Raw genomic sequence first — 16877 nt, forward strand, 5'->3', positions numbered from 1 at the left:
GCCTCAAAAGGTGCATTCCAAATAATATACAACAAAATACTAACAAACACACAAGCTAGAAGTGAGAAAGCCCAGCGTGACCTCTCAGTAGTACGGACCGATGCCCACTATGTTTTGTCTGGTCCTAGGGCCAGTTTGAGCCTGCTAATCTATGGTCACAATTCCCACCTTGGTATCCACAAAAGATGGTCAAAATCCGAAGTTAAGAAGTAAAGAATCAAACCATTATTGTTATTATTATTCACTAGTTAGTTATTATTATTCACTAGTTAGTGGGGCCCGGTACCCGGGCGGTGAGGCCGGGTGCCATGGCGCCAGACGATGTGACTGTAATCTAAAGTAACAGTTGTCTAGCATTGGTGTGTGTTTTTTTTTTCTTTTTTTTTGCTGAGATAACGCTCTAACTTTTTATTTATTTTTCCTGTTATTTCCTATGTTGTTGTATCTGCTCTACTTGTCAGAACGTAAGAATTCACAATTCAATGTTTATCGAAAACTACCAACCGAGCGGTAGTTTTCCCGGATGTCATTTTCCCCCGTATCTTACCACATTCAGCAACGATTTGAAAATGGCTCTTGGTCTTGCTAGTTAGGTAGTCACTGAGTAGGGAAAGACCCTCTCTCCTTCACCCCTCTTTAACCCCTTATGCTAATAAATAGGTCCGTCAGCTGTTAAGCGCTTTCGTGGGATTCCGCACCGGTGAAAATACTTACAGACAACGGACAGACAGACCAAACTACTGTTTTTTGTAGTAAGATTATTACAAGCCAATATATAATCGCAGTTGGAAAAACCCCAGAACCCCAATAGGCAAAGCAACCTAGTACTACAGAAAAGCACTAAAAAATAAACTACGTAAGAAAATAAAGAAAACCAAACAAATTAATTAATAAAAAGAATAAGATAACTAGCAAAGTAAAATCATTAAAATAGATAATAGAAACTACGGAGTAAAATTCATGTCAGCCTGCTAAGTGAAATGGCACTTGCACCAGATTTTAATATTTGAAGTTCCGACAAATAAACTACTCGACTGGAAAGATTATTCCAGATTAGTCACAAGAGGAACGAAGCTGCGATAAAACTGTGTGGTACTGAATTTCATGAAAGAGAAGCAAGACTGTTAAAACTAACTTTGTATCTAGTACTACATGGTGGATGGTATGGTCTGGAAAATATATATACATACACACACACACACACGCACACACACACACACACACACACACATATATATATATATATATTATAAAAAAATTTATATCTATATATATATATATTATATATATATATATATATATATATATGTGTGTGTGTGTGTGTGTGTATGTGTGTGTCTGTGTGTGGTTTGTGTGTATATACATACATATATATACACATATATACGTATATATAATATGTGTATATATATATATATATATATATTATATATATAGATATATATATATATATTATTATATAAATTATATATATGTATATTATATATATATATCTATATATAATATATAATATATATATATTAATATATACGCGAATGCCTTGTGAGGGCATTGTGAGCGTCTTGGGTGAAGGAAATGATCTCTAGATAACAAGTGAACGTCTCTCTATCAAGGCCAAAGGCAACCACAAAAGTCATTTCGGTCTACCTGAGGAGGTTTGGCCTACGATGGTGGTGAGGCAGTAAGTGAAGCAACTTACATTGCTGCCCTTATGAAGTACCAACGTTTGAGCATAGGGAAATAATGTACCCCAAGGGAGGGACGTGCCCAATAAAGGGTTGCGAAACCCTTGGTGAGAAGAAATACACTTTAAAAGGTAGAAAATTTTAGAAAAATTAGAAAAATATGTTGTTACAACAAAGATTTTTCTACAACTGGTAAATGGAAGAAGATCGCCTTTGGCCAGATGAGGTCCTCCAAAAATGATAAACCAGGACACTTAAGGTGGAAGGAAGACGACCTAACACTGGTAGACCTCCTAAGAGAGAGACGTTGGTGGAAAGAACACACCCTCCTGCAGAATCCTACTGGAGACCTCGCTAAATGGCGACAAGAGGGTCTCGTGCGAGAGGCGAAGGGTCAGAATGAGGTCAACCTTGAAGCGCAACTTATGACTCAATTTTCACGAAACCTCGTTTGCTTATCGTTTATTTATTTACTTTTTGACAGTTTTAATAAGGAAATGAAAGCTTTGCCATACCGTATTTCTTATATTCATGTAATATGTTTACTGCAAAATTCCAATTAACGATAAAGATATCACGGAGCGGGGTGAAACCTGTTTTGATAACTTTTTAGTAATGGCAACCTCTGGCGCCGCCTTAAGACCCGTCAAGTTAATAATGAGTTCTTCATCGAAACTGAATTTGCTTTGCTTTTCCGCTTCCACCTCACCGGTGGTGGCATAAGCCAGGATTTGAAACCTAACGGCACCGTCTCTTTGAGCAGGAATGAAAGCTCTGATTTATCATTGCGTTTCTTTGTCGCATTCAAGCATTCTTGCATGAGAGAGAGAGAGAGAGAGACAGACAGAGAGAGAGAGACAGAGAGAGAGAGAGAGAGAGATTGAATCGAGGCGTTCACAATATTAAGGGTCTCCAGGGGCTGATTAAAAAAAAAAAAAATTCAAACACGCATGTCATCACCCTAGTTAGATAATGGGATTTTCGACCACTTTGGAGTCTACATATGCAAGTAAGCTTTTCCATGGGTAAAGTAGGATATTTTTAGAAGACTTTGGAAAAAAAAAATTGCGACTTAGGAGCTCTCTGGGGACCCTTCATATTGTGAACGCTCAATTATCCTTCAAATACTGAGTGAAATCAAGAGCAGTGTAAATAACACGTTTACAGTCTTCCATGGCGGACAATGCGACTGACAAAAGTTGGCAAAATTGAAACCCTACCAACTCACGAATACGTCTGAATGCGCCGAGATTGAGTTCATAACGCGAGACCGGAGGCTAAGCGGGAATATCATGTTCAAACGGCACGAAGAAGAATGCATCATCGTGATGCATTAACCTTTCATTGTCCTTTTTATGGGCGTGGCTTAGTTGAGGTTGAGGCGGTTTTCGTGTGCTGACTAAACAGAGGCGAGCTCATGTTGAGTCTTTTAGTTAGGAATGTGACCTTAACTGTTTTTAGATTTCTGATTAACTTTTATATAATAGATACACACACACATATATATATACATACATATATATATCTTATAAGATTTTATTTTTATTCTTCTCTTAGCTTAATGACAAAACTATATTTTTTATAATTATTAACTTATTTTAGCATACTTTTTAATATTATGAAAATTAATTCTATTTAAAGCCCTGAAGATGGGAAAGGATTCCCGAAACGTAGGTGTAAATAAAAAGAAGAAAAGATCTTCAGTCTTCTCGCTGTCCTGTTTATTATTATTATTATTATTATAATCATATATATATATATATATATATATATATATTATATATATATATATATATATATATATATGCAGAATGCTATAAAGACCGTTCCATTCACTTCTATCTCACACACATTTTCACTTATGAAATTTAAGGAACTTTTTTGCCCTACCTCTTTCACTGCATCCATACAGCATGTTCTAGACTATTTCTGCTTCTCCTTCTTCACACGCCTGAACTACATTTTTTTTCACCAGAACTTTTTCCCCCCCATTCTTTGAAGATGACCAAACGTTATCAAGAATACTCTGCCCCATTGTTTCGTAAGTGCTAGCCTTTTTGCCGCTTTTGCGTACCTCAAAATTTCTTCTTACTGCACGATAACAAACTGCTTCCGCATCTTCAAGTGTCAAACCTCCTCCCAGTCTGTTGCGCGCGTGCGCACGCACACACACACACACACACACACCCTACTACCTCCTAATCTGTGACTCAACTACTCTCTAATACTAAATTGATTTGTGATGGTTACTCACGACTTTTGTACAAATCAACTGGCTCCATTGTTCTGTCATTCATATCAACATTCATTTCTCCATCTTCTTACTTTTTCTTTTTTGTTTTTACACTGACATACAACTTTTTCTTTTTGCAAACTCTCAAACTCATTCTAAAGTTTCTTAAGTCTCTGTATCATCTACCTACATCGTTTTCAAGATCTGTTCATGACTCGCTTTATTTTCCCATTACTTTGTTCCTGCAGCTACTGCCATTTCTTAGATTTCCTGCTTCCCTCCATTATCTGGGCCTTCTTCTTTTTATACTCGATATCCTCAACGCTCTAAACATTTACCTCTCAGTCGATTCTATCATAAAAAAATTTTGTGTCTATGCATCTATTTCCTTTTTATTTTGAAACTTATCAAATATTTATTTCATAACAAATAATTGGTCTTTGTAACTTTTTAGCCTAAACCCTTTCCTGATATTCCCTTAAACCCTATACCTGCTGCTCCCAAGAGTCCATCACATCATAATTTGCAATACATTACGATATTCAGAAGTAACCTAACAATATAACTGGATATCAGTCATAAATTTCATGAATATGAGGGATGTCCATATAGAGATGTACACAAATATGTAATTATATTTATACGAAATATTTACACAGGTGTGTGGGTGTTAAGTACGAAATATTTATACAGGTGGGTGGGTGTTCAACTGAATAATGGTGCAATACACAGAAATTCAGATCTTGATATCAGATATGCTTAATACTTAGGACAGGTAAAGTTGTATATTATCGATTTCTTAAAAGAACGTTTTTTACTTGCACTCTGAGGAGGATCGGAAATTCGGATTTATTTGTTTACATCATATAACGTAATCTTACAACAAACTACAGCGGATAACACAGCCTGACGTATCTCTCTCTCTCTCTCTCTCTCTCTCTCCACCGATCTATCTCTCTCTCTCCTCTCTTCTCTCTCTCGTCTCTCATCTCTCATCTCTCGTCTCTCTCTCTCTCTCTCTCTCTCTCTCTCTCTCTCTCTCTCTCTCTGTCCATTTCACCCCAAAAATTCCCATTCTTTCTAAAAGAATACAAGGTCAGTAAGACTTGTATCCATCTGTTGGCATTAAAAGTTTAACGCTAGCTACACCTAGAAAAAAAAAAACGTAAACATGATAATTAAAATTCCTGTTAATCTGATTTGAACCGACATAAACTGCACCTTTTTCTTAAATAGAATAAGTCATCTAAACCTGGCGCGAATCATGACGGGCGGGCAGGAGAAAAGCAGCACATGCGCGGTGGAGCCCTTTCACGCAACTTCCGGATTCCATTAGCCACTGGAACACTGCCTGGAACACTGTCGTGCCAGACACCTGCCTCAACGCTCCTGCCAGGCTCTCGCAGCTGGAATACTCATCTTCTGCCTTTTCGTTGGAGAGACCGCGAAGATGGATTCACCAATTATGATGACCTCTGAGATAACTGAAGGTAAGTGTTGGTATGTGTGAGTATGTGTGTGTGTGTTCGTATGTATAAATGGAATGAGCTCTGGTAAATGGTTTTCCGTAGCTCAGAGAATCCCTTCCTTCGGTGAAGTTTGATATCATTCGAGAGGATATGAAAAGTTTTGGCAGTTCTTGCAATTAGCAACATTAATTATTTCGCGGAAGTCATCTTTCCCCGACGAAGCTGAGGTGGCGCGTTAATCCGAATTAAAGGCCTCCGTTTAACTCCGGAGTCCTCATTGTAAAATTACTCTTTTAATTGACGCCAACTTAGACAAATCTTTACTCGATTAGAGTCTTTCTCATAACAAGCTACAACTACAACAGATATCCACGAAAACTACTGCGTCTTATCTTGGCGAATCAAGACATTTCAATCAATTGGAATCGATGAAGAAAGTAACGTCACTAAATTTCTACCGTTCAACAACTGTTGCAGTGTTGCTATGGATCCATGACGTGTGCCCCGGCATGGCGTTACCCGAATCGAGTGCATGACGTCATTAATAGCGAAACTTTCCATGACGTACAAAGAAAATGGTCCATAAATAAATTATAAAATAGTTCGATATCAAGCAGGTAGCTTAAAATGAAAGTATAACCTACGAATTTCTTTTGGCAATTATGCTTCCTGAAAAGGTTGATGCGGCCAAGATCTCAGGAAAAAGTATATAAAAACGTAATATATATATATGTATGTATATATATATATATATATATATATATATATATATATATATATATATATTATATATATGTATGTATAACAACTTTAATCGTCTCTTTATACATGTTATCATAACAAAGAGCTGAAGAATGTTTTGTGGGATACACCTTCACAGAATCGATAGTGCGTCACAATAACCATTTGTCAGACGCTGAGCAGTGTCGGTGTGGAATGCTCTTATCGATGCAAATAACAATTCATCAGGTCAGATATGAACAGCTACCACACCGTGTCATGCTCCACCCCCTTCACCTCAGTTTCCTTTCAGGATAGAATTTCTGACATGCGTAGCATTTCGTGGATACCATGTCTTTGATGCCTTTTTAATTTTAGGACAGGATGTCTGAAATGTTTCGTATTTTTATTATGGGATTTAAATTTCATATATCAAAGGATAAAATGTCTTGGGTGCATTGTATTTTAAGACAGTATGTCATGATAATATCATATTTTAAAGACAGGTTGTCGAAACGAGTAGAATTCTAAGTCAAAAATTGTCCTGGATAAGTCATGTCCCGCTATAGAATGTCTTGAAAACGTCATATTTTTGGGGTAAAATGCTCAGATTACCCCATATCTTAAGGCCAGAGTGTCCCGAATACATGCCGTATGATAAAACCACTTGAATAAGTCATACCCGAAGCACAGAATGTCTTGAATACGTCATATCTTGAGGATAAAATGCTTTGAATGCGTCATATTTCAAAGGTGGAATGTCTTGAAAGTGGTGTACTTCATGGAGAGAGTGCACTAAATACTTCGAAGTCTTAAGGAGAGAATGTATGTCCCGAAGGCGCCATGCTTAAAACCACTTCCATTCAGATATTTCGTCTAGACAGATTTAGCAAACTTTAGACACGAATTCAATTAATTCCGACCCATGTTTCCCAATAGTTGGTTTTCTTGTTGGTGAATCGATAAAGAATGTTCTTATACAAAAATAAATGCCACTGATTCAACACTTTTAACAATGAAAATAATATTTCACAATATTCAAGTCGGTTTCTAAATATTCCTTAAATAATTTTAAGACCATATGAAATTTAAGAATGTTTCTATTTTGGTTGCATGTACCTAAAGTATGTCTACAAACACGCGCATGTTGTATATATGGTATAAATGCATAAAAACACATGTAGGAATGTGACAAAGCAGACACGACTGCATAACACGTTACTGTGTGACTATACAGGCACAGTCATAAAAATGTATGCTAATAAGTATGTATGCACGTATAAAAGCATATCTTTAAGAGCATGTCAGAAAATACACGAAAATGAATGTACAGTAAGAAAGTGTTGCCCCTGTATGCGATATATCAGCCATGGATGAAAGACAGTGTGATTTGCCGAGCATAATATCGCGTCCAAATTAAGGTTCTTCCACACTACTGTAAAATATGCCATAAACACATGTCTGAACTCATCGCATACATCTCACACACATGTTGATCTTTGGCCAATGCTTTATCATAGTATGAACCACTGATTAGAACAATGGAAAGTGGGAAATGGATCTTTGGATCATTGCTATACCATAGTATTAACCACTGATTACAAAAACAGAAAGTGGGAAATGGATCTTTGGCCATTGCTATATCATAGTAAGAACCACTGATAAGAACTGCCACAATGTAGCTGACGTGTATTTAACCTATATTGGTGACGTGGGTGATATAAGTTGTCAACACGTATTACTGAAATCTTTCACTAAGTGAGGAAAACCCCTAATCAGCTCTCAATGACTTGTATGACGAAGATACATAAAGCCAAATGCGTGACAAAGATCTATATATTGGTGATACCTATTCCCTTGACTTACTTTACATTCAATATTTTCCTGGAAGACTCTGGGATGAGTCACATTGCACGAATGCAGAGCTATTTGTCACAGACTTACTATTATACGATAATATTCATATGAGAAATACACATGTACCAGAATGAATCTATGTCACGGATAATATAAAGGTTATTATAAATACATGCGTGTCTGCTTGTGTGTTATACGTACGTTTGTGAATGTGTGCTGTGAGCGAAAAAATACATACATACATACATACATACATACATACATACATACATACATACATACATACATATACATGAAAATATGTGTCCAAAATGATTAGGAAGAGACTTTTTTCATATGAATGTTTTTGGAAGCCAAAGCTGGAACGAATGTGGGGTTTGTTGATCCAACATTCATTTATGGAAATGAAGCGTGGGTGCTAAATGTGAACTAAGAGAAAGAGAATTTATGATTTTGAAATCTAATTTCTGTATATCGTGAAACCTGAAGAGAAATGAAAATTTAATAAATGAAGTAAAGCGCAGAAAAGATGAAAGACAGATGAAGCGTGTTTTGAGGTGGTTCTGTCATGAAGAGAGAATGGAGGACGATAGCTTGGCGAGAAGGGAGAAGAATACTTAGAAATTGCCGGCTAGAAGGTGTGAAAAAGATATTAGAAAGGAAGGCCTTCAGTGTCCAAGAAGCAACAAATTGAGCGATATATATATATATATATATATATATATATATATATATATATATTATATGTACATGTGTGTATGTGTGTGAGTGTGTGTGTGACTGTCTGTATATGTGTCTATATGTATGTGTTTGTGCGTTCGCAAGTACAAGTGACTGAAACCCAATGCAAGAATAACATTTCTTGTGTCCGCCGAAGGTTCTCCAAATTCCTGTTATGGCGTGACCAGGCTCTGTCCTTGTAAGAACTGTGCAAATAGACAGACACATTCCGCTATGAGACGAACCCATGAGATCCCTTATCTCAAAATCAACAAATAACCAAAGATATGGAAAAGGACTTCCTACATGAAGCAACAGCTCTCATAAGAGACTCGGAAATCGTCATTTCTTTTCTTTATCTGAGTCTTATCTCATTCACGTCTGTACAGCAAATAGTAACACACACACACACGCACACACCCACACACACATCCCTCCCGGTTTTGGCTTTGTATCGTTCATTCCTCTGGTTGCGAATACCAAAATATGATCAACACGGTTGCCTGATTTTTGTTAATGTCTTGGAGGTCTTATATATTTTGGACAAGGTTTTTCTAAATCAAGCGTAGATTTAAACTGTTTTTTTTTTTTTTCTAGATCGATTGGATTTATCCTGACGGTGTTTTCATACATATGTCCAGAGTCATTCATCGCTGTGTTGACTAATTTCGTAATACTTCAGATAAACTTGTTTATTTACCGAGCGTTGTGCATAAAGAAAATGTCCCATTGTGGAAACCCAGTCACACACACACACACACACACACACACACACACATACACACACACACACACACACATACACACACACACACATATATATATATATATATAATCTACTGTGATCTGCATTGCTATATGGACATGAGTCATGGTACGACAGTGAAATCATATCTAAAGCAGTATACCGATTTTCCAACTTATCTTTAGGGAAGAATGTTAAGAATCACACTGCACGATGTGCTATAATACCAAACGGGAAATTGCGGAAGATCATTAGACAGAGTGATAATAAAGTTGAGAAGACGGAAAGGGCTTGGACGTGTCATCTGGAATGGAAAACCCAAGCTTATATGAATGAGAAATATGACTCGAGAGGGCTGAAAATGAATGGTTTTCCCAAAAGTGAAAGCGCGGCATAATTCTACAAGGCCCAGTATTGAAAAGCGATTGTAAATACATGATTATATATATATATATATATATCTATATATATTATATCATATATATATATATATATATATAATATAATATATATAATATATATTATATATATTATATATATAATTATATATAGATATAAATATATATAATATAATATATATATATATATATATATATATATATATATATATATATATATATATATATCTATATATGAATGGTATAAACGTTCTGTTACAACAGAATTCCATCTAATAAAAGGAGCCCATAAAAACCCAAAAATATAGAAATATTTCAGAGACTGCTGTCTCTCTCTTCAGGTAGGTAATGAATGAGAAAAGTTGCAGAAAAGGCGATATTTATACCAAGAGATCTATCCACAGGTAGTCGTTTTGACTAGGTCACCTCCGCTGATTACCCGTGGTATAGATATCGCCTTTTCTGTAAATTTTCACATTCATTACTTACCTGAAACTCTCTGAAATATAGTACTTACTTTCTATATTTTGGCGTTATTATGGGCTCCTTTGATTAGATTATATATATATATATAATCTAATCAAAGGAGCTTGTTTGCTCTTTCGCATTCACACACACACACACACACACACACACACACACACACACACACACACATATATATATATATATATATATATATATATGTGTGTGTGTGTGTGTGTGTGTGTGTGTGTGTGTGTGTGTGTGTGTGTGTGTGAATGCGAAAGAGCAAACACTGCTGAAAAACAAAGTGGAATTTCCTAAACTCAACAGAAACTAACTCTACACATACCTTTCTACTTAAGCGCTGGAGTTTCTTAGATTCGTACCGCAAAGAACAAATTATGACAAAATAATCTGTGCTCGAAGGTCCTTGGTATAATATATAATTATTTAGTTCCTTAGAGCACAGCCTCCAACAAAATTGGGAAGACCAGAGGAGCTGTCAACTTTGATTACGTGCTTCTGCTGGAGATGCACCTGGAAGAATCATAGTATTTATTATTTGAAAGTGATTCACAAACATGGTGAGAAATATTTATACAAAATAACAGACAGCATTAGATTAAAAATAAGATTCAAGTTTTACATCCTAAAATGCATAAATATATATATAATACTTCACATCCTCACGATATTCCAAATATGTTAAAGGACATACATCATTAAAATGTAAAAGGGAATGAGGACAAGTACATCCAGATATATCAGGTAACATCAAGTGATGTTTTAACTTGTTAAAACTTTCACAGGATCGATAACCATTACCCTCCTACATAAAAGACAATACTCATCCATATCATTTTTCTAATTGTGAGTGGCATAGTCTACGGATAATAGACTGCTGATTTAACTGTCACAATATCTTAAATTACCGCCAAGGCATTAATCTATTCAAAGATGAGTAAGAACAACATAACACTTGAAGAATCTTGATCTTTTATTAAATTATTTATCTTCTCTCTGTTAACTATCTTGTTTGTGATTTAAGTTTTATCTGGTTATTCATATTTCGTTCACCGGGTAATCTACAATTCCGACTTTTTGGTTCAAAAAAATTTCAAAGCATTTGAGTGAGACTGTCAAATCTATCACACCGAATTTTCATTACGTATGCATCTCTACACTAAACTATTCTTACAGATTCTATTTTTAAACATGCAACTCTGTGTGTGAGATACACGTGTATGTTTCAGTACTTGAAAACGTCTCTCTCTCTCTCTCTCTCTCTCTCTCTCTCTCTCTCTCTCTCTCTCTCAAAGATGTAAAATAAATTGATAATTAGAGGGTCATTCCAGACGGTTTCATCAACAAATGAAAAACGGGCTGTGACACTACACTCTCTCTCTCTCTCTCTCTCTCTCTCTCTCTCTCATATAAGCATAGACAAACGTACATACACAAAGAAACTCACGTTTCAAACACATTTGCTTAGATATAATTATGCGTTCGGTTATTCGCCAGTGCAGATACGTTTGCATGACAATGTCTCGTGACACCTGGTGTTGTCAGGTTATTAAATACATCTTTACTTAATGCTCACGCCCTTTTAACTAAAAGTCGTCCGATGAAATCAACACGTCTACAAAACACCGCCTTAATATGGAAATGCTTTCAGATGAGCTCATTAAGCATAGTTAGTACTGCGCGTGAGAGAGTGCGTGTTCTCTCTCTCAATGCGCTGTTATAGGAGAAGGGGCCAATTCCAGCTACTCTCATTACCACACGGGAAAATAAAAACCACTGTAAACTGCCCCCAACACCCCCCCCCTCTCTCCTCTCTCCTCTCTCTCTCGTCTCTCTCTCTCTCTCTCTTAGGGGTAAAATGAATTATCAGAATTACAGGGTGGGGAGACATGCTAATGTCAACGAGATGGTGCTCGAAAAGGGCGTGGTTTGTAACGGAATATTTCAAATAATTAAGGGCTGAGCTCACGATTGTTGACACCTCCAGGAAAGGAAGGTAGTACCATTTGCATACAAGCACCTGACCCAAAGCACCTCACGTCCTATTTACTTGTTTGGAATATACTATATTACCTTAGGTTCATAACTTACATTTGGTTTTAAAAATGAGCTCTTACTGTATTTCATACAAAAGAATATATATACTTTAGACGTTACTCAAGTCTTGAAAAACACGAATGTTTCTTTGAACTTTTTTTGATAAAATCGATATATCAATTAGATTTTCCAGTTAATGATATCTAAAATTCTGATTAAAGCATCAAAGAAAGTAGACGTCTTAATGAATCACAAGAATGATTAACCCAATAATCAAAGTGGTCTCGATCGAACTTTCGTATTTTGTTTCTACTGTCTGTGCCTGTTTTGAGATCCTCTTAGTATCCAGATACTGACTGAGCGTCTAGAGCTGCTCCCAGCCAATCAGCGGCCGCCAAACAAACGTCTCGCAGGCATAGGGCTCACCCAAGAATCTACCTTAAGTGAACCAGCTATAGTAATCTATTATCTACCTCCACTTCTTTGCTCTCCTTCGTTTCATATTAGCATTCACTGGGTTATTCAGTGTTCCGTGAGTTTTGTTAATGGAATGGGAATGCAGTTGGAATATAAAATTCGGGTCAGGCCAAGCGCTGGGACCTATGATTAAACTCAAATTTGAGAGGGATATCGAGAGTACAAGTTTGAAAGGAAAACCTCGCAGTTGCAATATGAAACAATTGTTAGGAGAGGCTGGAAAGTAAGTTGGAAGAAAGTGAATACGTGTGGAGGTATAGTAAAGAAATTGCAGTTATGGGCCGAGGGGACGCTGAGATGCACTGACGACACTATCCCTTAACAAGTGTGATCATAATCACTGTTCCATTGCAAATCGAACCTTGATGGATGGCTTCCAAAATCTCCAAATAGTCATCCATCTAAATATGGTGTCACACGGGATAGACAAATACCTCCTTCGACAGTTTCTGATCATTTCTTGCTTGCATTGGCTAAATATTACACGACATATATTCATTCAGCTCCAGCAGTCATCTAATCAACTTCAGAATATTTTGTGTTGTGCAAATGCGATCTTTCATATTGGCATATAAATGGTTACAGCTGTCTAGGCCTAAGATTTTGACGTTGCTGATGCAGCTATAGTTGCTTAAGTAATCCCTATCAAACACACAAACAAACAAGCTTTCTGAATAGTGAAATTAAATTGACAAACAAAACAAACAAATAAGCCTTCTATATAGTGAACACTGACATACAAACAAGCAAACAACAAGTTTTCTGAATACTGAAATCAAATTGACAAACAAACAAACAAACAAAGAAGATTTCTGAATAATGAAATTACATTGACAAACAAACAAGCTTTCTGAACATAGAAATTATATTGACAAACAAACAAACAAGATTTCTGAACAATAAAATTACATTGACAAACAAACAAACAAGCTTACTGAATAAACTTTTTGAATAGTGAAATTACACTGACTAACAAACAAACAAACTTTCTGAATAATGAAATTCCATCGACATATACAAATATTCCCGTGCGTGTGAAAAGCATTGCAAATGTTGCAGGGGAAAGTGAGCGAAACAACACAGAACTGATGCAATTCCAACCTCAGCCAAGGTTAATTAAAGAGGTATATCCACAAAAGCCTTCGGAAGGATTGGAAGAAGTCAATAGGAATGCAAATGATACACTTTTCGATGACCTAGGTTCCAGGAAGGAAGAAATGCAGGCAAGGTCATGCAAAGACCAGGCTGCTAAGTCTCCCTGGAATTTCCGTTGAACCTTGGAAACATCGACGCATTTAAATGATCACTTGAGCTATTCCAGCGCCTGGAGTTTTGACGACCAACAGATTGACCTCCCAATTTCCAATTTGCTTTCATTAAATTAAATAAATTAAATACTAAAACACTTTATATTGTAAATCACAGCCTTAAGTATGTTACGTTATTCAATAAATTTCCTGAATCCAAATTTAACAGGAATTATTATCAATATTAATATATGCTAAGAATGTTTTCACTCGGTAAACCCCCAATATCATATAAATAAAATAAACAGCAGAACCGATAGTAGGGACGACACTGAAGTATTAGATGCAAATAAAAGTTAGACATACATAAACTAGCAAACGAAAATATGCTTGAGAAAACAGCATTCAAGCAAAAAATGATCAAAGGTTAAGACTAAATGGCGCTTGCTTAAGGGCAACAACACAGTCTCTGTTAAACTTCAGAGTATCAGAACAGAGTATCAGAACAGAGTATCAGTGCAATGGAGGTGATTCCAGAGTTCCACTGTGAAGGAAATGAAAGAATTCCTGTATGAAGCCTTGTCATCGTCCCATCTCAACAGAATACGGCTGTCGATGCTACGCAAAGCCAACATTGCTAACATTCTTTAAAGACACTAAAGACGAAGCCAAAGTCCTTTCTGTTGAAATAAAACTTACGGAAGATTGCCAAGCAACATATTTACTTAACGCAAAAATAAAATAACCAGAAGCTTTTAGTGCTAAAACTGTCATATCTATAAACGTATGGAAATTTCTGAGCTATGGTCGGTATTCTGGTGATAAACAGCTTTTATTGAAGCTAAATTTAAGCTAAATTTAGTCTTAATTTTGTTTTTCATTTTTTCATACTCTTTGGTAACATTGACCGTAGTTGAATTTACCAGTAAATATGTACAAAAGCGAGTACAAAAATTTTGTGTTGTGCTTCTCTAAAACATGATGATTCTACACTTTCAGCGACAAAACACAAGAGATAAGGATCTACTTAATTACAAGCCAATGTGAATTATAAAAGACGTTCAAAGATACCTCGAGAAACTCGGTTTCACAGCCAATAATCGATATTAACATTCGTGAATGCGGCCAATAAAATTTCAGCGGCCATCCGCCCACTCGCTTAGGACAGCAGTTTATTTATACCTTTGCCAGACAATTATTCAAGTCACTCGATTGATTTAAACATAATATAACGTCCAGCTGCCCTGCTCTTCTACCTTTAAATCGTACGATATTTCGACTGAAGGGTAGCTATGCAATTTTTCACGTATGAAGTTATTGCTTTTGAGCTCTATAACTACAGACACACACACACACACACACACACACACACACACACACACACACACACATATATATTATATCTATATATATATATATATAAATATATTTTATATATATTAATATATCATAAATTTTTTTATGTAGGTTTGTTAACAAAGAAGTCCATATTAAGACCAACAGTCTTGTAAAAAATCTAAATGAAGATGATTAAAATTCCGACCTTGTTCACAGAAAGTGATCAATTATTTTCGTCTCAAGCTTCTAGAAGTATTATAACGCTGTCACTAATAATTTTCTAAGTATCAAATCAAATAATGCTTAACAGTAACCGTTCGGCTTGTAGTTCGCCACTTGAATTTGATCAATTTGAACCCGAAATGTAAGACGATATTATAGTCCAATGAAATGCAACCCAAGAGCACTTAGCGTGTGAATGCAGTAAGGGAATTTTAGGTCAATATACATACTTAGTAGTGAGTCTTGCGGCAAAAACCAAATTCTTTATGAATATTGCAACCTAATATTTAGTCCCATTTTCAAAAATGCATTTATACGACTTTAAAATACTACCTAAAAGGAATGAACACGGGTGAGCAACAGTTGCCTGCATCTCAGGAGTCCCTAAAGGTTAGGTATGTTTACCGTCTGTTTGGATTCCCGAGTAAAATCCCCTGCAAGTATCCTTAGTGAGTCGTTGGTAAATAAACAAATATCAAGAAAGAACCCCTACTCCTTCAAGGGCAGATCCCTATACGGGGGTGAGGATTGAAGGGAAGTGTCGAAATCAAATACAATATGAAACAAACTAATCGCCTACCAATCCTAGAGCTCTTCACTGGTAATCGTAACCAAGAGATCCAAGAACGCCAGGATTTGAAAGACTTTTATGATTCCAAAGTATGTATATTTGTACTAACTAGCTCCTGAAAGTATATTCAGTGACTGTTATGTTTGCACGTGAGCACAAATGCAATATCATTTATTCAGAGATCCTAAATAAATATATAAAACAGGAGTCGGTTGTCAGAACTTGAACCTTATTATCTTTATGGACTACCCCGTTATTCTAAGAGACTTTTATCGTGTGAATTTACATGAAGACTGTAGAAATCAAAGAAATTTCCCACAGGGGAGTTTCGAACGATCATATAGAAACGGGTAGGAGCTGGAACAAAAACAGTATGGGAAAACATGCCAAGTTCCGCGTTAACAACATACCGGACTGCCATTATCAAATACTCTACGTAGACACACTTATTTTAATGGCTTCCCTCATGGCTTCAGCTCCTAAAGTGTACTGCATAGCCTACTTCCTTTAGTTACACTAAGTTTAGGCGATAAAACAAAATGCAGGAGGCGAAGGAAAACTACGAATGGAGAGGAGGATAAAGTAGCAAATCAGTATTATTATTATTATTATTATTATTATTATTATTATTATTATTATTATTATTATTATTATTATCATCATCGTACT

At 36.0% G+C, this 16877-nt stretch overlaps 1 protein-coding gene across 1 annotated transcript in view; it reads left to right on the plus strand.

Moving 5' to 3' along the window:
• Positions 1-5245: 5245 nt before the first annotated feature.
• The window catches only part of LOC135217474 (uncharacterized), an 80051-nt gene continuing 68419 nt past the window's right edge, over positions 5246-16877 (plus strand). Inside the window, exon 1 of the transcript XR_010315142.1 lies at positions 5246-5408. The gene's annotated coding sequence lies outside the window, so the exon portion shown is untranslated. The remainder of the gene's footprint in view (positions 5409-16877) is intronic.

Source organism: Macrobrachium nipponense, chromosome 7 (genome assembly GCF_015104395.2).
Source record: "Macrobrachium nipponense isolate FS-2020 chromosome 7, ASM1510439v2, whole genome shotgun sequence".
NCBI lineage: Eukaryota > Metazoa > Arthropoda > Malacostraca > Decapoda > Palaemonidae > Macrobrachium > Macrobrachium nipponense.